The sequence below is a fragment of the Nannospalax galili genome, unplaced genomic scaffold (genome assembly GCF_000622305.1).
Source record: "Nannospalax galili isolate Female #2095 unplaced genomic scaffold, S.galili_v1.0 scaffold433, whole genome shotgun sequence".
NCBI classification, from domain to species: domain Eukaryota; kingdom Metazoa; phylum Chordata; class Mammalia; order Rodentia; family Spalacidae; genus Nannospalax; species Nannospalax galili.
Window position 1 is genome coordinate 4,456,384 of NW_008338715.1, and position 24,341 is coordinate 4,480,724.

Genomic DNA, 24,341 nt, shown 5'->3' on the forward strand with positions numbered 1-24,341 from the left:
TCTCCTGTTTCTCCCCTATAAGTTCCAGATTGACTGCAGCAAGAGAGAAAATTCAGTGAGTTTTGGAGACTTTTTCAGTTTGATTTCTTTTAAACTAATTTAAAAGTTAGACTTAAATTTAAGGTTATATTAAACATGTTTTGAGAAACAAAATGTCAAATGTCTACAATTCTAAAACACTAACAAAAAGATTGTTTGCTGTTGAATAAGGAAGATACCAATCTCCTTTTAATTACATTTAAAGAATTGCACTTAAGTGCTCAGTTGGAAAAAAATTGTCTGGAAAGGTAATGTTAATAACTTTGCTTGAATAAATGCCCCATTTAATTGAATTTCAGACAGTGTTATGATTTAATAAATGTTTATTAATATTGGGAATAAATGTAGATTTAATGAACATTGTTATTTGAGCTTTAGGAACAACTCAGCTTTAATCCATGAAATACATCAAAATTTTCTACAGGATCACATTTTTGCATAAGCGCATTTGAGTCAAACTCTTTCCTGAAATCCCACAAAGCTTTAGAATGGAGCTTATTTCCAAAGAGAATTTGAATAAGACATCCCTCTATTTATACTTCCAACTGGAAACTAAACCAGTGAGTTTAGACATCACATGCAAATAATATGATAATTCAATTATTGACTATCAGGTAATTAAAACTAAAAACAATGGATTTCATGTTATAGCCATACACATAATATTCAAGATAATTTCTCTGCTATTTAAACTTGAAAATAATGACATCAGGAGAGTCACTTAAGGGTACAATGCATGAAACAACAAAGTTGAGTTCCTTTATCACTAAATGACTAAATCCATAAAATTTATGGAGCTAGAACTGACCTGGAAACCTCTTCCTTGAAGAATAGTTCTCACAGGTCTAGAGGATACTATGCAAGCTGTCAAGAGAGAAAGTCAATCAATGGTCCAACCCAGCTTTAAAGCTTTATAACAACAACAATGACCAGCACAACAAACTACAGAGGTGCAGAGGTGGTACTTTAATCTTGGGGGTAATCAATAGCTACCTAATTGGACTTTAAGAACTCTCAAAGGGAGAAAATTCATAAATGATACTGTAAACATCGTCAAATACACATGGCTGGAGAGGTCATAGATTCTAGAGAAAATGCTTCCTGTGTCATATCCATAGATAAATGTAAGGTCTTACTGTATGCTAAATATGAAATTTTATATTTAAAGACAAGTAAACTATTCACCACTCATCAAAAAAGCTTATTTTTGTAACAAATGGAGGCTATTACAGAGTACCATAACAGATCACACAAAGAGAATAAGTGTCAGAGAGATGCCCAGTCCTAGCTGACACATCTACAGTGGAAACTCTACATATGAGGCTCAGGAAACATAGAAGAACAGGGGATAGAAAGAATAAAAGACTGCAGAGAACATGTCCCTGGATAGGACTCCTTTATTACACCTCACCCGCTCATAACTAAGGGACCATTGTGGAAGAGAGGGCAGGAAGATTGTCAGAGCCAGGGTTGGTGCATGTACATAAGGAAACAGAGTCTTCTAGTCATCTAGAAACTTGCTCATATGAACTTACAACAATGGTGACAACATGTATAAGGCCCATCCAAACTCAATCAGACAAAAATCCAGCACAGAACTGAGGAAATGAACAGGAGGCCCCAACCTTAGAGGAGGAAGTATTAGCCATTGATTACTGCTGGGTGAAGGAGGGTTGATCTTCTTTAAGGGAGTGACTCTACATAGGTTGACTAGACCAGTGGATGAACTTGCACCAAGAGAGATCTGGGTACATAAAGTTGACTTGATAGCCCTTAACATATGTGACAGAATACATGAAATTGGGGGCTAGATAGAGGTGCCAATGAGGGAGAAGGTCTAAATCTGATTAAGATGTATTGCATAAAATGCACAAAAAAATCAATAGAAATTATGTATTAAGAAAAAATATTTTTATTGTATGTGTATGAGTGCTTTGCCTGCACATATGTAAGTGCATCCATGCATGAAACGCCCACAGAAGCCAGAAAAGGGCATTGAATTTCTTGGAACTGGAGTTACAGATGGATGTTTGTCACCATATGGGCGCTGGGAATAGAACTTCTTGTAAGAAGTACAAATTAAGAAGGGCAGGTGAAATGTTAGGTGAAACATTTATAATGTAACAATAAAGCTAGTCCAAATAAATAAATCCATGTGAAATAGCAATGTGTAAATCTATTCCTAAATTTACAGAGAATCAAGCAAAATAAGAGTCTTTCTCTAAGCAAGGACTAACATGTTTTGAAGCCCTATAACGTGAGGCACTGTTCTGAAAGTTTCCTGTGCACTAACTCATTTAGTTGATTTTAACTGTAAACATTACTGTTACATGAGCACCCAAGGAAGAGACATTCTGCTCCTAACTGCAAGTGAAGAAACTGAGGGATGAAGAGGCTAATGCACATGCTGAGGCCATAGCTAAAAACAATGAAGTCCATATTTGTATGTAAACGGACCATCCAGTACAATGTAATTAAAATTGAATTCACATGTCAAGTGGAATGTGATGAAAATCTAGGAAACAGCTATACTAGGAAATATACAATCAGCTTGTGAAAATAGTATCATAAGCAGAAGCATCAATAGCCTCTTTTCTGAACAATTTACATCTGGCACCAAACATGTATATAGCTCATTTCATAGATACCAGACTCAGAAGACACTTTCCTTTGCTTGCTCTACAGTGGGTGAGGGACATTATTTGGAGAACAACCTATGAATTATGATCTTAGAGATACTTAAGGGCAAAGCAAGAGTCTCATAAGTTAGAGAAATTGTTTTTAAAAAGACCCCAAATATGATAATACTTCTCAAATAAAAATTTTGAAATAATTATAAATTTTATTATTAAAATTTCAAAACCCATGACTTTAATTTCTGTTATTACCAACCTAAAAAAGGGTACTGAAATTATTTCAAATGTCAGAGAAAAATAAGGAAATATATCTTCAAAGTAGAATTATTGCTGACTTTCTCATAGTTATTTTAAAAAATATTTTATTATTTTTATTTTATGTATATGAGTGTATTGCCTGCATGTATGTGAGTGCACCCATGTTGTGCAATGCCGTGGATGTCAGTAGAGGGCTTTGGATTCCCCTGGAACTGGAGTTAAGGATGGTTCGCAGATGCCTTGTGGGTGCTGGGACTCGAACCCGGGTCCTCTGCAAGACCAGTCAGTGCTCTTAACCGCTGAGCTGTCTCTCCAGCCCTTTCTCATAGTTATTTTAATATTAAGATACAAATTGTTAAATGGGCCAAATTACCTCAAGAATTTGTAACATTTATTGGACTTTTAATTGTATCTATAGGTCCTTTATGGTTAAGTTAAAATGTTGCTAAACTAGGTTATGTTTCACTTTGGGCAATTTTATAACAATTTACCTGAGAAGTTCATGATTATTAACAGCTAGAAAATTTTATCCAAATACAATTCATGTCATAAGTACAACTACAAGGTTTGACTTAAAACCCATATAATCATATTTCCTTCAAAGAAATTTTAAATTCTATTACCAATGCAACTAAGACCACAGTCGAGGGTGGTAAAACATTGTCTTCTTTGCTGGGGACAAAGATCATTAAATATCACATTAGATAGCAGAAAGCATATAAATCTGCAGTGTGCACTGTGGGAACAGAAAGAAGAAAAGCATGGCATTTCTTAACACTAATTTTCTGGAAACAATGACAGATGAATCTAAGTAGGTGAATTATCAACACAATCTAGAAGACACAAGGCACAAGAATGGAGGAAACACTGTCAAATCCATTGCACCCAACTCCTAAAAGCTAAGGAAAACCACCTCCATATACAGTACCTTTTGAAGATTTTCAGAGCAAAAAGGACTACAGGGGAAGGCATACCTCATGAGCTAATGAGCTAATTAATGTATTACAGGTTGCCTGTTTTTTAGTTACCATGCATTGTTAGTCCCCAAAATAATCTTCACATAGACAATAGGAATTTAAACCTTGATTTCAAATTTTCAATAGATTTTTTTCAAAAGGAGTTATCCACTAAGATTACAATAAAACTGGAATTCTTGTTTAGTTTCTCATTTTGTTTTGGAGTGTGTGTGTGTGTGTGTGTGTGTGTGTGTGTGGGTGTGTGTGTGTGTGTGTGTGTGTGTGTGTGTTACTGGAGATTGAAGCTAGAGTTGTGTATATGCCAGGCAAGTGCTTGACTGATGATCTATATCTCCAGATTTCTTTTTCAAAGTTTTATCTAGAGAACTGGTCTCACTAACTTACCCAGGTTGTCCTTGAATTTGTGATCCTTCTTGCCTCAGCCTCCCAAGTGACTAAGGTTATTGGTCTCTGTCATAGGCATGGCTGGATAATTCTTTAAAACGTATATCAAAGTCCAAAGATAATTCCTTTAGAATCTCTTTACCAAAAAAAAAGTACACACACACACACACACACACACACACACACACACACGATATATTTAAATTGTTCTTTAGATTATGACAGAAATCTTTTGTGATTCACAAAATAGTACAGGTAATTTTCTTGTTTCGTTCCCTCTGGTTAGTACAGAGTAGCAACCAGGGAGGTGAGAAAAATACACATTTGGAAATTATCTCACTTAAGCAGAGTGCCCCTGGATAGGTCTCAAATTAAACATTTTCCTTAATGGCCCATTATGTGGTATGAGGGCCTAAAATACCCACAGGGAGCCAGGGACCTTAACTGCCGACACAAAGTTTCTAAGGTTGTGCCACATGATGCAATATTTCTGCTGCAACTTTAGCCTGACTGGGAATTTATTTAAATACATATTTATGTCTTAAAGTCAACAGCTACCACAGCAAATTTACCAAGACACAGTTTGAAACCAAGTGCATAAAAACATTTCATGGTAATTGATAACTAGCATTTATAGAATGCTAATAATTACAATAGTGGTCATTATACCAAAAGAAACTTCTTAAGACAGCTGCGTAAGTGCCAGACTAAGTTCAAGAAAGAGAAAGAACATGATATCAAAAGTAATCTTTCAGACTCTCAAAGTATTGTAATTTCCGAGTTATTTCTTTATATGGACTCATAAGAAATATATACAACTTATAAAAATAACAATTACCATAAAAGTATATTCCTGCTTTGTTTAATTTCACTCATCATAATAACACAAAGAACAGATGAGTAAGAGATATTGGTACTTCAAATTCCAGGAGAAGGAATCTTGTTATGCTGCTGCTGAAAATATCTGCACTTTAAAATATTAACTAAAAAATTTTAAATAATTAAAAAAATAAATGTTCAGTTTTAACATGTGTATGAATGTTCTGCCTACATGCAAGTGCACCATCTTTGTGCAGTGTTCACAGAGGCCAGAAGAGGGTGTTATATCTCCTGGAACTAGCATTAGAGATGGTTGGTAAGTGCTGTATGGGTGCTTTGAAATGAACCCAGGTCCTCTGGAAGAGCAGCCTCCTTGTCAATGTTTTGCTGTTGTTGCTGCTGCTGCTGTTGTTTTGGTCTTTTTGTGACAGGATTTCTGTCACCCCCAGCTGGTCTGGAACACACCATACAGACAAGATTAGCTTAGGATTTCACAGAGATTTACCTGCCTCTGCTTCCCAGTGTTGGAATTAGAGTGCTCCACCATGCCTGGCTCCTTCTCAACTTTATTTTTTCAAATTATTTTTTCTTTCTTTCTTTCTTTCTTTCTTTCTTTCTTTCTTTCTTTCTTTCTTTCTTTCTTTCTTTCTTTCTTTCTTTCTTTCTTTCTTTCTTTCTTTCTTTCTTTCTTTCTTTCTTTCTTTCTTTCTTTCTTTCTTTCTTTCTTTCTTTCTTTCTTTCTTTCTTTCTTTCTTTCTTTCTTTCTTTCTTTCTTTCTTTCTTTCTTTCTTTCTTTCTTTCTTTCTTTCTTTCTTTCTTTCTTTCTTTCTTTCTTTCTTTCTTTCTTTCTTTCTTTCTTTCTTTCTTTCTTTCCTTTCTTTCTTTCTCTTTCTCCTTCCTTCCTTCTCTCCCTCCCTCCCTTCCTTCCTTCCTTTCTTTCTTCTTTATTTTCTTCTTTTCTTTTTAATTGAATTTTTGTGTACTCACCCAGGGCTCAGGGATCACTGCAGAAGAAAGGATGGAAAGATTGTAAAAGCCAGGGGAGGAAGATGCATGACCATATGGAAATAGAGTCTTAAAGCCTCCTGGGAACAGGTCATATGAACTTACAGCAATGTGACAGCATGCACAGGAAGGCCAATGCAAACTCAAGGAGACAAAAACCAGGCATAGAACTGTGGAAATGGGCAGCAGGCCCAGTCTTAGCTGAATAACCATTGGACAGCTGATTACTGCTGGGTGATCTTCTTTAAGGGAGTGACTCTAGATAGGCTGACTAGACTCCAGTGGATAAACTTGTACTGAGGGGACTCTAACTTGACTAGGTAGGCCTTAATATAAATGACAGAATGCAAGAAATCCTCCTCAACTTTTAATGGGCTAATTGGGAGGCAGGATAGAAAACAGGGTGTCAAAAGAAATCAGAATGAAACTATGCTTTTGTTCCATTCCTTTTGATTCTATCTGGGCAGAAGATGAATGAAACAAAGAAGCAGCATTAGCAGAGATGATAGTGTCAAGATCAATGGAAAATTTAGCAGACGTTTTAAGGAAATAGTGTAGCAACAGACAAGGGAAGTATGTGGAAATTCTCAAGAGGTAGAGCCTAATGGAAAAGGATTCAATACGCTGTTGAATACTGGATGTTGACTAGCATATTAAATATATCTGAAGTACATATTTAGTGAAAGAAAGTATGTCAAGCCATTTTTACATGTCTATAATTAACAAGTTTTATAATAAAACACATGATACTTATTAACATGTATATTACTAACTTGCATATTTATATATATATATCTGTATATATGTATAACAAATATACATAGAACCACATACAATAGCATAAAGCCATATATTAGACCATGCACATCTTTATCAAATAAACAAAGTCAAAATCTGACTAACCAAATTAAAAAAGTATATATGAATTAATAAACTGATTTTATTCTTATTTAAATATTAGGTATACATTCTGAATCTGTTGATATGTTTTATAATGGTCATACAAATCATTTAATATCATACAGTTGTCATTTCATTTACAAATTTATAATAAATGATTCCTGAAGGCACATATAAATAATAACATAAATTTTATGATATATATAAACAAATCACTTAAATGTAGTGATTTTGTTTAGAGAAAAGAAATTTTGCTTTTTTTGGTTAATGGAAGGACTAGGACTTAAAAAAGAAGAAGCAGTCTTATTAAGAAATATGAGAAACTATCTGAAGATCTAAACACAAAGTAGACCTATATATCTTACCCGCATATCTTTCTCCCACAAAATTGATTATCTATAAAATTCACAATGTGCAAAAGCTTGGAAACTTCACTAAATTCTGCTCACTTATTTGAAACAGCTTTCCATAAGATGTTTGTTTTTGTTTTCCCTCAGATTAGAAGACAGGCTAGACAATTATCTTCAGGTTACTTTTGATCCAGTTCAGGTCAGATAGGAATTAATTTGAAATACAGCATGCATGTGAAATGAAGAAAGACAAATTGAAAAAAGAAGTAAAAAACAGGCTGTCCATAAACATTTGAGAAACACTATTTTAAAGAAAAACACAGCAAGAAATCATCTCAAAATGTTATTTTCTCAGTTTAGGCATTTCCTTAAAAGGTTTAATTGTCTCCATTTATTAAATGGCACTAAGGTTTCTATCCCTATAAAAAGGTTATTTTCCAACCTGAGGTAATACTATCTTATGTGGTTTAGAAAAATATATCGATGTTTCAGTAAGTAAATTATTTCTTTGCTCAGTTTTCTCTGCAGAGAGGTGAATCACAAGGACAATTCAGGAGAACCTAGCTTCCAAAGTAACTCAAAATGGCAAGCTGTACAGAAAAATATATGGTGTCATTGCTAAACATTTGACTCAGGCTAGAAATAAAACAAGGGACTGCAGACTGACTATGACGGAAAATCCACCAAACACAACCAAGCTGGAAATGAATGCAAGTAGGACAGCAGATGCTTTAAGTTAATACAGGGTTAATAAATTTGGGGGATGAACATGTTGTCTTTACTTTTCATGTATCTCTCATTTGTTTCTCCGCTGTGACTTTTGTATCTTTAGTATTTTGTTAGTTGTGTTTTTATTTCTTTTTGATGAAATGACCTTTCTTCTGTCAGTGTAACCTGTACAGTGTTCAAAAGAGCATCAAGTTGTAAAGCACTGACATGCTTTGCTTTGTGGAACTGGTATCGAGTCACAGCTTCTAGCTCTACTTTTTTTACAGACTCTGTTAGTGCTTGCATGAACAGATACGATACAAAGGTCGTCATAATCCTTACTGGTTCTCTGCTCTGCTGCCCTCTGATGTAGCTCTCCAAGTCTGATTGCTATACCTTGAATAAGCTCTGCTCTATCAGCAGTTGGGAGCAAGGGATCTTGGGAAGTTGAGTGTGTTGTCAGGAGGCCTTATGGTGTTGAGGGGGTAATGCATACCCTGCAGCAAGGTAAAGTGAGATCCTAGAGTGGACAGTATGCATAGGATGGGAAGGAGAAGTCCTAGTCTGAAGGGGGATATGAGAGATCATGGAGGTGGTCAGCTGTGTGGCAGCATTTGGAGGCAAGATTCTTGATGAACCTAGAGTCATATAGGGTGTGACAGAATGATGCCTACATAGTGGCTCCAAGAAGGGATAAGGGAGGCTTCAGAAGAGATCGACTGTCTATGGGGTAAGAAGCTGCAGAACCCAGCTGACAGATTTCCCAGAATAGCCAGTAAGGTTATACGGTAGGCCTAGCCAGCTAGCAATGCAGAGAAAATAAGTCCTTCAGGTGTCAGTAGTCTTTTAAGATGGGAAGAAACAGGCCTACCTGGTAGATCCTAAATGCAAGTCCTGGGCTGGGTGGGAAGGCATTTGGGGTTAAATGAGTGGACCTAGCTGCCCAGGCTGGGAAATAAAAGTAAGTCGATGGTTTGGGAAGGAGTGGGACTCACTGGGGGCATAAGGAAGTCCAGATTGAACCTGGGAAGGCCTTCGGATGGGAAGGAGCAGATTTGGCAATTGAGGGAGAGTAATTCCTCAGGAGCCATGCGGATCTATGGGGCAAAAGAAGTGGTTCTAGCTGGTGGTTTTGAGGGGAGTATCCAGAGGAACATTCTGGGTGCAGGGTGTCTATGGATTAAAAAGGAGGAGGCCTACTTGGTGGTATGATGAAGGGGAGCCCCAAAGGTTCTGGGGAGTCTTAAAGGATGGGAAAGAGCAGGTCAGGTCTACTGGGTCTGTGTGCTTGGGGGGAGAAGTTCTGCCTACTGGTTTTTGTAAGCTTTTTTTTTTTTTTTAATGTTCATGTTTGTGTGTGTTTGTTTGTAGGTCATGTTGTTTGCAGGTTTTCCACAGATGCCAGAAGAAGCCATCAGATTTCTGAGGCTGGAGTTACAGGTGGTTATGAGCCATCCAATACGGGTGCTGGGAACTGAATACATGTCCTAAGCAAGAGTATTATGAGTTCTGAGTATCACTATGACATCTTTCCTGCCCATATCTACTTTTAATAACATTTTTTTCTAGTAAAAAACTTCCAAATAATAGCTCTTTGCGGGGAAGGGAGAGAGACTCATTGCTACTCATGGGTAGATATTGCTACATCAAATACTTTTATAGATACAAGGAACATCTTATGGTTCAAAACTATATTCTACCAATGTAATCTCTAGGAAAGCAGGAAGACATCAAAAGAAATGCAGTTAACCGGTCTGCTTTGGTTTTGCTCTGAGACCATGACTGTGCAGTAGAGATGCATGTATACACATTCATGCTTGTTCCATGTGTGCAAAGCTAATTCTATCTCTTTATATGTCTCCCTTAAAACATGTGCAATTTCTAGCAGAAGTAAATGACATACTTGGGCCTCAGTAGCTTTTTGGAGTGTATCACCATATTTTTTCCTCATAAAAATATGACATAACCTGAAATAAAATTCCTTCAATTTAACATGATTGTGAACAAAGTACATACTTATATAACGTAGACAGTAAAATTTTAGAAAGTCCATTATTCACCAGTCAATGATTATGGGAAAATTTGCTGAATACTACCTATAAATACTGAACCTCAAAATATCTTCATTATTCAGATGCAAGAAATAGAGAAAAGGATCTCAAATCAAGACTCAAACAGCACCATACCTTGTCTTCTAAAGTTTGTAGAGATTCAGGTGAGAACATAGAGGAGGGCTGAGGAGAAAGTGATTGGAGGTCAGGACAGCACCAAAGTTCCCCATGAGTAAAAAGAATTGAGTTAAGAGGGTCCCTTGAATTCCAAGGGGCATTAACACGTACATTCCAGTGCGCATCAGACCAAAAGCATATGTTAGCTTCTCTCATGGCCCTTCTATCCCCAGTCTCCCTTTCCCTTTCGCTCAGTGAGAAAGCCAAGGCACATGAACACTGATACCAGAATCCCCTGATGTCACTAGAGACATTTTTACATGACTAATACTCAGTTGGAGCTTATGAATTAAAAAAATGTAATGAAGACCTAAAATTTTGAGGAAGAAAACATAGCATTGGCATAGATTTATCGTCAATATTCATAAAAATTACTCTGCCATACATCAACTTTTTATTGGCTGTGGAGATTCTGCTCCAAATGAAAGTGATTACTATTTTATGTTCTATTCTCCAAGAAAATTTATAAGGAAATAAAAACAAAACATGTGACGTAAGATATTTTATGGATAAATTAACTAAAATAGTTTAATACATGTAAAAAGCATAAAGTCCATATTTGGATAATTATGGTCTGTCAGACGTAATGAAAACTCTTAAAATCATCTTCAAGTTTTTTTTTTAAGAGAAGGGATGTACTATTTAAACATTAAAAATTAACTTGTATTTTATCATTTTTTTCCAGTGAAAGTATATGTGCATATATTATGTCAAAATAAAGTTTTTTAAATGATAAAGACAAGGAAATACAGGAGGATTGTTTTGATATATTGACACCAGCCCTGAAATACCCTGAAAGGTATATTTTAACCATGCCCTTCTCTTAAATCCCATAAGCCAAACAAAGAGACGATAATATTACAATGTATACCTTCCTAAACCGCCTTATCAGTGCATTACACATGCTTCTAGACTGAACTACCTTTGCCAAATGACTGAGAGAAACTGAAGAAAATACACTATGCAACTGGAAAGTTATTTCTGCTACTCTGCACATACAGTATACACTTCAAGTGTCTGAGTCCATCATTTTATTTGTACTAAGCATTTTGGTGGAGATTTATTTTGTGAAATGTAAATATCTTTATAAAAGAAGCAGTGAGTTTTTGTTTGCTTGAAACTGTGCTTGTGTATTTGTATTGTTGTTAATTCATAGAATGTATTACCATCTTTGAAATGTAAATACAACTATAGTTTAACAATATTGAAACAGAAACTATCAGCACAACATAGTTTGACCATTCTGGATGAAAGCTGAACCACGAATGTTCTCCCTAACAAGAAATCTGATTGTTCCTGGTGAAGCTGTCATTTGGAATGTATGATTTCTGCATGGAGACCCAAACAGTGGCTGCGACTGAGTTTAGATGTAGTGAAATAAAATGTACCGCAAAGCAGTGAATATAGGGATTCTTAAAAACGTCTATCAGAAATATATTTTGTATGATGCTTTTCCAAACTTGAAAGATGATTTGATGTAATATATTTTCATTTATTTCTGAAGATCTCTTGAGTGTTTTCACTGAGTTAACATCATTTGTAGAAAAGAGGGAGAGAAAGAATAAGACAGGCCATAGAAAATCTGTTGTAAAACCATTACCCTTACAAATTATTGATACACAATCTTATTTGCTGTATAACTGATTATGGCAGAAAGAATGCAGAATCCTTACTTTAGAAAGGCATCTTCAGAAGAAACAGCACTTGGCTATTGTTCCACAGAAAATCTGCCATCAGAAAAGGCAGGGAGGAGCTGTATGACTCAAACTGAGGACACCTCAAAACTTCCTGAGACAAGTCAGACAATAATACTGCCAACCTCCCTACATTAATTGAGAAGCCTATTTATCTTTGTAGAGAAAAATTTTAATTCTTAATTTAAATGCTTGCACAAGAACAAGGACTTCTTGAGATTGGAGCCTGTCATCATTTCTCTATCAGATTATAATCTACAGATCTTGCTTCACAATAAATAAGATCATGCCTAAAGATTTCTATGGCAAATGCATGTCATCTATAAACCTACTAAACTGACAGAATTTAGAAGTTTCATCATTGATGTAATACTATAATACTATTTGTTCTAGTTTGCCTTGAATTGCTGTGACAAAACACTCTAACCAATACCAACTTGGGGAGGAAAGGGATTATTTTATCTTACATCTCCTGGGTCTCAGTTCATCACTGAGGGAACCCAAGGTAGGAACTCAGGCCAGGAACCTGGAGGCAGGAGCTGAAGCACAGGCCAAGGAGGAATGCTGCTTACTGGTTTGCTTCTTTGGCCTGTGCTCAACCTGCTTTCTTATGCATTACAGGGCCACCTTCTCAGGGGTGGCACCATGCATAGTGGGCTGGGCCCTGGGCCCTCCCACATCACTCAACATTCAGGAAGAGGCCCCACAGACATGGTCACTGTCCAGTCTAATGGAGTGATCTCAAAAGATGCAATTTTCCAATTAAGGCCCCCTCTACCCAGGTGAAATTGACAGCTAAACCTATCTAGCACACTATTCACCTGAATTTAAAATCTTGAAATTTACTAAAGTTTCTAAGGATTCTGTACAATCATAGCATTTAGTACAAGATTTTGGCAGGAATTTTAATAAAAAGAAGAAAAGTTAGATACACTATAAATATTAATCAAGACTTCTACTTAGTAGTCATAATTCATCACTCTTTCAAACACAGTGGCTTTGCTAACACTTCCTAAATCTACCTTTAAAAAGCACCGTTATAAAAAATATTCTGTGTTTTGTGCTTGTTACTTGTATACTTCAAGAAAGATGTAGTAGCATACTGACTAAATGGGACCAAATGAAAATAATCACAAATTTCAGACTTTCAGAGATGAACTCTAGATCCAACTAAAATGGGATAGTTTCCACCTCTCTAGGCAGAGATCACTTGGAAATTTTGTTCATGATACACCAACTTTTTCCATCCATTCAACTTCTGATGATATATGCTTACTGATTCATGATTCAAACAAGTACTGTTCATTGCAGTAATTTAAGGAATCTATGGTAAAGTGTAAGCAACGACACCAGTATAGGATAAATTGATGATAAATAGAAAATAGGAAAATTAATATCTTAAGAAAACTGTTCCTAATCTTTGATTAGAAACTCGGTGGAAGACGTTCCCTTCATTTTCCTTTCATTTTCAACAGCAATTTGTTAGAATAGCCTAAAATAATATAATAGATTACTATGAGGTATGTAATTCTTTGGTTGGAGATTAATCATTTTCACTGAACTATGTAACTACGGGATGGAGAAGCAGTGATTCAATGAAAATAGGACAGTAATTTATATTAATTTTACCATCAACCCTAAAATCATGCAGAGAGAAATTGATTTATCTTTGAAGGAGAGAAAGTATACTTGGATGAATAAACGAAATATAACAGCCTTTAAGTGAACTGTGTTTATGTGTTATACCCCCCCAAAACTGGTAAACTGTGCTAAGCTTGCAGATAAATTATTCTTTTCCTCTTAGTAAAATCCATCTTGATATTATGAAGTTTAAAAATTCATTTCTCTTCAAGAAATAACAGAAATTGTAAACACAACACGATTAGACTATTTCTCCCAGTTTTCCGTTTTTTTCTAAAGATGTGTTCTCACTATTTTATATTACTAAATGAGAGAAAAAATTAAGATACTCTCTGAAAGTAACTAATTATAAAGCAAGGGTAGTATTAATTTGCTTATATAAACGTAGCAGTTAACTATTCTGAAATACACTGTAGTATTTTAATAGTGGTATTTATCATAGCACTGAGCGGGACTGTTGCTCTCTCTCTCTCTCTCTCTCTCTCTCTCTCTCTCTCTGTGTGTGTGTGTGTGTGTGTGTGTGTGTTTAACTTTTAGAACTTCACCTCATAAGGAAGCAAAACAAAGGCTATACCAGCATCTTTGCATTACATTCTTTTTTTTCTATTTAAAACTTATTCAAATAGGAAGTCATCTGTGTGATAATGCCAAGACAACATTCTGAATACTTGGGGAATTTTTCCATGTTATGTTGTTTTCAGAGTCTTACTGCATAGTAAGAGTACTCTTCTAGAACATTCTATCTTCTGGCTTGATTGTGCAAGTAGAGGCTCAAGTTCAAATCTGTGCCACTCTCTTTCCATCTCAAAACAATCCATACTTCTGTAATATGCATGGGTGGTCTTCACTGCAGAGAGTTTCATGACATTCCCTTAAAATGACTATTCACAATTCGACTAGAGTCCAGGCTGCTTTATTACTCTCCTTTGTTCACATGTGCATAACCCCTTCTAGATAATAAAGCCCCAAAGGACAGGTTCATGTTTTATTCATCTTTATGCCACCATCAACCTGCACAAGGCTTGACATCTAATATGGTCAATAAATGTCTGCTTCACTAAATCAAAGTAAAAGATGCCAGTGATTAAGGTTCTTAGTCCTAAAGAAAGAAACCAGCAAATTTAAAGAACAAAAATCTGTCTGAAAATCTCCTTTTCCCTAGACAAAACAGGTAACAATCAGAGTCATTTATTAAGTGCTCAGTCTCTTTCCTATTAGAAATGCAGTACATATTAGGGGCTTGAAATTTTCCTTCTTATTTATTTATTGTAGGCTAAATTATATTCATTTTGAGTCACAAGAGCTTTAAGGAACTTGTGAAAACACAACTCTTACAAGTAAGAAGAGCTAGAGTCTCAATCTAGAAATTTCTCTTAATCACATATACCCTTCATTCAATCTAGTATAAGGAAGAACTGCTTTCTGTTACACACAAATCCTTGACTATGTTTGGTTTGCTGTTGTCACTGTGCAAGCTGCTGAAGAAAAAGCTTTCTATCTTTTACTCCAAAATCTTTAAGAAAAATTCTCCTTTTACACACATACCTACATGCACGCACATGTGCACACTTGAACACATACCAATATGCATTTCTTTTCCTTTCACAAGCAAAATCTCAATTTTACAGATTCTATTTTCTTATTCCCATTCTAAATTCTACTTTCTTTCAGCCAGGTTACTTCTTTTATTCTTGAAAATTCACTCAAATACCCAGTCAAATCCAATGCCTTCTTCAGCATTTTTCTTAATTCATTTGAAGCACTTGCAACCACTACACTCAACTGATTTCTTTACTCTTTTAAAAAATATTTAATTTATTATTTTTATTTTATGAGTCTGAATATATTTCCTGCATGTGTAAGTGAACCTGTGTCATGAAGTGCCCACAGAGGTCAGAAGAGGGCATCAGATCACCTGGAACAGGGGTTACAGACAGTTGTTACCTGTCATTGGGTTCTGGGAATCGAACCTAGGTCCTTAACAAGAGCAGCCAGTGCTGGTAACCACTGAGCCATCTCTCCAGCCCATGATTTCTTTACTCTTAAGTTCAATCAGTTGTAAGGAATTTTAAAAAGGCAGCTAATAAAGCTTAGTATAACTGAGCCAAACACTCTACAAATGAGAAAGCCAGGGAAGGTACGTAAAGTGTATCATTGAGAAAAGTACTTTTGAATCAGTGGTCATTTCCAAGTTAATTAAGAGGTCCATCATAATGTATTTTTTCCATTTCCACTTTATTTTACTATCTGCGTTAAAACCACACTTAAGATGGACTCCACAGATTCCTACCCACAAGTTTCACACTTGTGTATAATGAATTCTCCTTGAGGCTGGGTAAGACTGACTTCTATCAACAGCATATGGAAGAAGAGATGGAAGGTCACTGCCAAATCAGCTAATTAAAATCATGACTTTCTTTTAGGGGTTCTGTTTTGTCTGGTGTGCTGTCATGTCAACCTAGAGCCTATGGATTGTCACATAAAGTTGGAACTAAAGTCTCTATCAATGTGCCTTAGGTGAGACTGCAACACTGACCAAGGCTTTTACTATAGTCTCATAAAAGTCACTAAGCCAGAATGTGGGCCTAAGGAATATTCAGATTCATGATTTCCAGTATACGCAAGAATGCTTAAGAAGCAATTATTCATGACGAAATAATGCAATGTTTTATTTAGAGAGTAGTGTAACAGAGTTCAAGTGTCTCTCCAACCGAGAAAGGCTTTTGTATTGTTTGAACTGTTTATTCCTCCCACAGCATACCTACGTCATGTTTTCTCACATTTGTTAATATCTTAAAGATCACAGAAAAACATGGGTATATTAAAAACCCTCTGTTTACCTCTCAAAGTCCAGTAGCTTCTACATTCTGGTAACCGGTTAACACAAATACACAAAAATTTAGTTCTACTACCATGACGTTCAGAGTCTTACCTTACAAGAGTTCACAATAAACAAAACCTCCATTCAATAATGGTTTCTCTTAATAATGAAATTCCAAGGCGTCTCATCATCTAACCATTTCTTACCATATCAGTTAAGCACTTTAGTTTTACCCTGAGTTTCAGCAATTAACTGTTATAATATACATTATAAAACTCAGGTATGCAGACTCTCAACACAGAAATGTTGTCTAGAGGGGATAAAATCTTTTTTTAAATTCTCTCTTTATAAAACGAGTTTCCCTCAGAATGTACTCTAGGATAAAATTTCTCCTCTATAACCCTTTCAAAAATCACTTTTTTTCTAATTTTATGAAATCTGTTCGTTTCAGCTTCCTACGTATCAGTATATCACCTAAAGGTGTGAAAAAAACAAGGCAAGTTACTATTTCTTTAATCTGGATACTGTATGGATACCACCTCCATTTATATCATTAGTGGTCTTTTCTGTTACGCATTGCTATGATAAAACACTGTCCAAAGCCAATATAGGGAGAAAAGGGTTTATTTGTCTTAAAGCTCACAGTCTATTTTCAAGGAAACTAATGCAGGAACTCAGGGCAAGAACCTGGAAGCAATAACTGAAGCACAGACCATGGAGGATCCTACTTACTGGCTTGCTTTTCTGCCTGCACTTCTCCTGCTTTCTCATACAACACAGGACCACCTGTCCATGACACCACCCAGATTGGGTTGGGCCCTACCATATCACTCAGCAATCAAGAAATGCCTCAGAGACATTATCACAGGCCAGTCCCATAAAGGAAATTTCCAAATTGAAGTTCCTTCTTCCCAGGTGTGTCAAGTTGACAACTGAAGGTTTCCAGCACACAGTCTAGTATTGTAGAACAAAATAAATTAATCATAAATTATATTTTAGTTCTTGATAATCACAACTTGATTATTTGTCCAAAAATTATCCAAAAATATATATTATATTCATTTTCAATAAGTTATATATGCTTATTAGCTCTAAGTTCACCCAACAGATTTTTTTTAGAAGTACCAAAAGCCTATTGTGGGGTAGGAAGTGTATACACTTGAAGATATTAATGCTAAAGAGAAGTTTTATGGGGAACCACATAAATACAGTCATCAAAGTATACTATTTTGAGATGAAACTGTAAGGAAGCATGAGTCAAGCATAAAAAGAACAAAGTAAAATAGCTACTTGTTTCAAAAACATTATCTGAGGATGTTTTAAAATGAACATTGATAAACATCAAATACAATGTGTTTATGTCCCGTTCAATCAGTTCAGTAGTAAATATTGTGTTCCATGTTCCAAAAATACATTATTTTTAACTTTAGAATTGTGTACAAAAAGCCAGGTGCATTGGCAAATTTGAGAGGTCATGGGAGAAAAATCACAAGTTCAAGAAGAGCTGAGATAAAAAATGAAATCAGTCTCAAGAATAAAAAAGAAAATGATACTAAAATATTTAAATGCTTCCTTAAACATGTTAAATTGGTACATTTCTTCAGGTACTACATGTAAAATAACTTCCAATCACTGTTTCAATGGATTTGCAAAATTTTATAGTCAAATATGTCTTCTGTTCTCATTTTTATTAAAAATTTCATTAAAATGAACCATGCTTTATCAATTCTTTATGTCATAAGTATTTGGCTCATAGTTGCAAAATTACTTTATTTTGGACACCTTTTCATTCAGTTCAGTTACTTCTTGAAACACTTATTAATATTTTAAATCATAACTTAAAATGAAAGATTGAAAAATGTTTATAAATAAGAAAATGAACATTTGGTCATTACTGGAGCTCAGACTTTTAGAGAAACATGGGCTATTTCAATTGGTAAAAAGATTTAATCAGATTCTCAATTGCACTGAAAACAAAACAAAGGACAGAATCTACTTTAGAAGTAAAGCACACCATGGGGAAGTGATGACAGCCATCACAAGTTAAGCTATGTCTAGATCTGACTACAGGTAAAGACAACAAGGCGGCCAGAATGGGTGAGCAATTTAGTAGAGTGAATGCCTTTCCCTTGATACTTATTATTATAAAACCTGCATTCTAATAGATTTATGAGATTTCTCAGTAGGTCATGAGGAAAGTGTTATGAACATTTGGAATTTGTGATATCCACCTAACCTAAAATATTAATATTAAGAATCTAAATTTACATTAGGCTCCCCAGGTGGTGGATAAAATCAATACTGATGAAGCATCCAGCAAGCAGAAACCACATCTAATAGTATTGAGTGCTTTACTGATGTTTCTGTTTGTAGAACAAAAAGTTGTACATAAATCAATTTTTACTGGTGTGTAAACATGATGTACACACCTTTTCTTTATGCCATCTGAAGCACATAGAGTTAGATTTAGAACTATTCTTGATTCAAAAAAAAATATCAATATGATGTATTCCCCTAACAATCTATTGTTTGCAATATTTTCACACTGTAAATACAAATGGCCTTGAAAATAGGCAACACATAGAAGACTCATATAACTAAGTATGCTTATCTTTTTCTACCCGATCACTCTTAAGAGCAATTACAAATAATTTACAAGGAATAAAATATTCTTAGGATAGTGAAAAAGAAAGGTTTAGTATAAAACAAAAATTGAAATATCTGAGAGAGCATAGGTCTCTACTCAAGAGACAGACATGCATCACACACAAACACACAAAGATACAATTGCAATCCCCACCAAGGCTTCAAAGTAGAACCATCTGGGTCATGAAAGGGTGTACACTGAGGCTTAAAGCATCAGGAAAGTCTTCACTGCAGTGAACACCAGCGCTCATCCTTACTTGAAATACCCCAGCAAAGAACAACTTGTTTAATAATCATCATTTAAAGTTAAACGATATTATTGTCAACCATTTTAAAGATGAGACAAAAAAGGCACAAAACAATATGTATTTTTCAGGAGCACAGCACTGTCTCAAGCTATGGTGGCAGAGAAGTGATTCAGGCCAAGCAGATGGGCTGCAAAGCCTGGACTCTGAACAAGGACATGTTGCCATGCTCACATGAGAGGACTGAATGGGGTTCAGGTAGGTACTAGGAACACTGTGCTTAAGAACAAAGGAACATTCCAGTGTTCCCCACAGTTGGGACAGAGACATATGAGGAAGCACAGAAAGGACAGCACACACCCTAGAGGTTGTCTGGTTCACGGGACACAAAATAGAAGTGAAATTTTTACTTCTAACAGTTTTAGTTAGAATTAACTTAATTCATTTTAGTTAATATTTCAAAATGAGAACTCTACCAGTAAAAAGGAAGTTAGACAGCAAAATAGGAACCTTTTCCTCCTAGTTGACTCTGCAGTGTGGCCTCTGATAAGTGGCATTCACTCTTTTTGCCCAGCTATTACAAGAGCATTTTATAAAGTCTATTAAACAGGAAACAATGATGTCTCACGATTGTTAATAATTACCGCTGTGCTATTTCCAGTCTTTAATATAAGAATTTCAATTCTGCCTCTACACCATTTGTAGAATGCAGATCTGATGACACTATTATTTTGGACAAAGATTTTTTAATTCATTAAATGAAGGTCTTAGTAGAGTGAAATGTTATCTAAACTGTAATCATCCTGTATATTACAGACTATTTAGGATACCGTCAAATAGACAGTTAAAGGAAAATGGTCCCTTTTAGGGTGATTTGATAGAAACAAACCTGTTGAAGAAAAGAGATCCTTCTGCAGTCACTAAATGCAGGACTTCTAGCTGTACCACTTAATGACTGGCCGAGGCCACAAAATCAGGAGAACAACCATTGGGCTGAGCTACCAGGTATGTATGTGCCTGGCAGTAAAATGCAGATATGGTTTCACAAAAAGGTGGCAGGCAATTGCTTAAGCAGTTTTGGCAGGGTAGGAGTTAAGGAGAGGGCATGGAAGGAATTATGCCAGTGGAAACTGGTTTTCAAGAATGGGAGTTTTACTTGGTTTTATTTCTTTTTATGTCTAATTCCTTTGTAACACCTGCTGCAATATTTGTAGCAGGAATGATTTAAAGAGCTGTTAGCCTAAAGAGATTTTCATAACAATAAGAGCCTGTTAAAACATTGCTATTTAATGCTACTCTAGCACAGAAGTGAAAGAAGTCAGAATGCATATTAATGGGTCAGAACAGAACTTAGTTTATGGTAAATCACCTAATGATAAATTATTGAACATAGAAAATAGCATAGAACTATCAACTTGTAGAATTATAAAAAGCAGCATTTTATGTGGATAGCAAAGTATGTTCAAAGGAAAAAAAAGATGAATAATTTGAAATAAGTAGCATCAGTATACTGGCATCAGTATACTAAGCTCTTAGATTAAAGGTTCTCATGTCATAAATCAATCATTGTTATATCTGGAAATGTTCTGATGCTCATACAGAATTGTAATCAACCTGTCAAAACATCGAGATAAAGGCAAATATGAAATATAATAAAAACTTTGATAATTAGAGAAAGTCTATGTAGTTATTAAACTGACTTTTCAAGAAATAAACTGAGTTTGACTAAAACCCCAAACTCAGTTGTCTCTAACAAAGGAATTAGTGTACTTAGGAATTTTCCAGCTCTTTTAATATTTAAACAGAAACATCAAATTCAAAGTGGCCACTGTCTTCAAGAATAGAAGTTTAACTCTGCTTTTTATATCTATGTTGGCTGTTTAAATTATTCATTTCTAAAATTGGAAATCAAATATCTCAGAGAATTTCCAAAAGAGACATTAGCAAGTTCTCAGAAATATATAATTGCATTTAAACTGTAATGTATTTTTCTTTCAATTAAAAAGTGTTCTCCATGGAATGATCAAGTTTAGATATAACTAAAGATGTAAACCACCCCAAAATAAATTTTACATGGATATTAAAATTAGATAGTTCAAAAATTGAAAAGATATGTAATTAGCTTAAATTTTAAATTAGATTAAAATTTTCAGTTTTTAGAGCACTGGGTTCCTAACTGTTGCACAACCTTGCAGCCTAAGCGAATCGACCTTTCATTCCCAGTGCAAAACTCTTATTTTGAATTGCTTGAAACAATTCTTTTCCTTCTGGATAAAATTATCAACTGCTTAAAAATGAAATTAATAAAAGATTTCTAACAATGAGATAGCTGATTTTAAAAATGTAGTTCGTAACTATTATTAGATTTCCCATTCAAATCAATGTATTTGCAAATCTTCCCTAGATTTGAATAAAAACAAAGAACTTGTTTTTGGCCAAAGCACGAGCATTGTAGATTTACAATGAATATTTCAGGTCATGTCACACACTTTCATAAACTTTAGGAATGTCTGTACTTGTTAGTAGTATTATCAAACACTATGGTTTTTACAAATTATTTTATTTATTTTTATTTAATGTGTATGAGTACTTTGCCTGCATGTATGTAAGTTCACCTATGTTGTGTAAAACCTGGAGAGACCAGAAAAAGGCATCATGTGAGTGCTGGGAATCAAACCCAGGTCCTCTGCACGAGTAGCCAGTGCTCTTAACACTGAATCATCTCTCCAGCCCTCAATGAATTTTTTAAAACAAAATTGTTTTGTGCATCTAAGAGAAACTACAGAATTAATGAGAATGAAAATCATTTTTTTAATTAGCAGAAGAAATTGTTGAAAAGAAAAAATATCTGCAAAATCTGTAAGCAAGATAAAAAGGTATCAGACAGATTAATTAAGATGCATTAGAATTAAACTTGACAAGGAATTCAGGTCTACGCCACAAGAGTACTTATAAAATGATTCTTTCTTCATTTTTCAAAGATTTGTTTTATTTTTATGTGTGTGCATGTGTGTGTGTGTTTGTGTGTGTGTGTGTGTGCACTTATGCGTGTGTATGTGGGTACCCATGGTGCCAGACGTTCTTGGATCCCTAGAGCTGGAGTTACAGGTGGTTGTGAGCCACTCAGTGTGGGTTTGGAGAACAAACTTACTATCCTCTGAAGATCAGCAAGCACTCTTAACAACTGAGCTATCTTCCCAGCCCCTCTAGCTATTTCAATGTTCACTTATTTTTGTATGCATCTGCTAATATAAAATACAACCAAAATCCTTGCCAATTTTTAATAAATCATTCATAGTGGGTGGATATAGAATAATGAGAACTATATTGAACATGAGCATTTTAAGTGCATGATCTATTGTGAAGGCCCGAGCTCTGATTTGAAGTAAATTCAGAGTAAGTTCTGACCTGAAGTAAACTCAGACCTGGACCGGGAAGCCTCAGTTCCCTGAGAACTTGGATGTTCTTCTGCAGTGATTTCTATCATGAGACTGACAGTTCCTTGAACCCCATTAAACGTACCTAAGTAAGCTTGTATAATAAAGCGACAAAGATAGGTAAGATCCCAAAAAGGGCTGAGCCCTGAAAACTTGAAGATATTGTAAAGGTCAGGAAGGTACTGCAAATGTCAGAATGAGATAAGTTGGCTTGAGAAGAACATTTCTCTTCCTCATTTTACTATAAATAAGGTTGCTTCCTAGGATAAAGTATGCATTGGTTCACACGCCTCTGTATCCCCTGCATCCTGATTTCTTCTGCACCTATACCTCGGGGCCCCCAAGCCCATCAGGCTTGAATTGTGGTCACTGACCCGTGACAATCTATAAATTAAACAAAGAATCAAGAATAGAGCAAAGAGGGTTAGCTAACTCTTCCCTGTGCGTTAATGCAGCTCATGAGGACATGGCACTTACTAAAAATGACTGGAACAACAAATATCAAGAAAATGCATGTCCAGTTGAGTAATTAGTTCATGCAATCTTTAAAATTCAGATATAATCCTAATCCTGTGCATTTTATCAATGTGGCTACTCCAGATTTAAAAAGAAAAATCAAAGAGCTCATGGAAAATCTCCAGAGATGACATTCAAGTTGAGATCTGTTTGATTTTTAAAATTATTTTCTTGACTAGTATACAATAATATTTTCCCCAATGACTATTTGGTTAAATAAGCACAGGAAGTCACTGATAACTTTTTCACAAATATTTATTGAGTGTCTACTTTGCGCCGGACGTGAAGTCTGGGGACACAGTGGGAACAAAACAGGAAACACCTCTGATCTCATGCAACCTAAAATCTTTTAAGCATATATAATTTTCTGAATAGTTCTAGGTGTGCTGATTGACTATGAAGCATGATGAATAAGGAAACATGAAACACATACATGCATCAACTGATTTATGCTTCCTTCTGCTCCATTAAGACAGACAAAGTGTTACTTTAGTACAGAAATTACATAATGAACCCATATTTGCTATCCATAAGAAATACTAATGATAAAATGTTTAGAGTACTAAAACACTATGTTTTCCAATAAAAATAGAAAATGGTGTGATGAAATTATTTTGAAGCCATCTTAGGGATGATAATTTTTCTCCAAGGCTTTGTTTTTATTTCTACAATAATGTAGAAATAAGATTCAAATGGGTTATTGAGTGGGAATTCCTTTAAATGGTCTTATCAGATTTAAAATACTTTGAATTTTTCACATTTCAAAATGAGTAAGCTCTCATTTTCACAGTGTTGTGATCATATAATAAAGATATAGAGCCCACAAGGTTCATATATATTATTTTATAATCCAAGAGTCAGGCTGAGAATCTAAGACAAGCTATAGGATAAATTCATCTGGAGTATCTGCAGAATGAAGAATCATATCCTTGCAATTGAATTCCAATTATTTTTAAATGTGATTCTATGTATTGTTTTATCTGAAGATACTTTGTTTATTAAAAGAATGTGTGCTTATGCTAGGTTATATATTGAAT

The 24,341-nt window shown here is 35.1% G+C and overlaps 1 protein-coding gene across 18 annotated transcripts in view; it reads right to left on the reverse strand.

Moving 5' to 3' along the window:
* The window catches only part of Adgrl3 (adhesion G protein-coupled receptor L3), an 877,792-nt gene that overhangs the window by 581,078 nt on the left and 272,373 nt on the right, over window positions 1–24,341 (reverse strand). Inside the window, exon 4 of one of the 18 annotated variants that reach the window (XM_029563587.1) lies at window positions 848–903. The exons of the other annotated variants lie outside the window; for them this stretch is intronic. The gene's annotated coding sequence lies outside the window, so the exon portion shown is untranslated. The remainder of the gene's footprint in view (window positions 1–847; window positions 904–24,341) is intronic. 18 annotated transcript variants of the gene reach the window in all.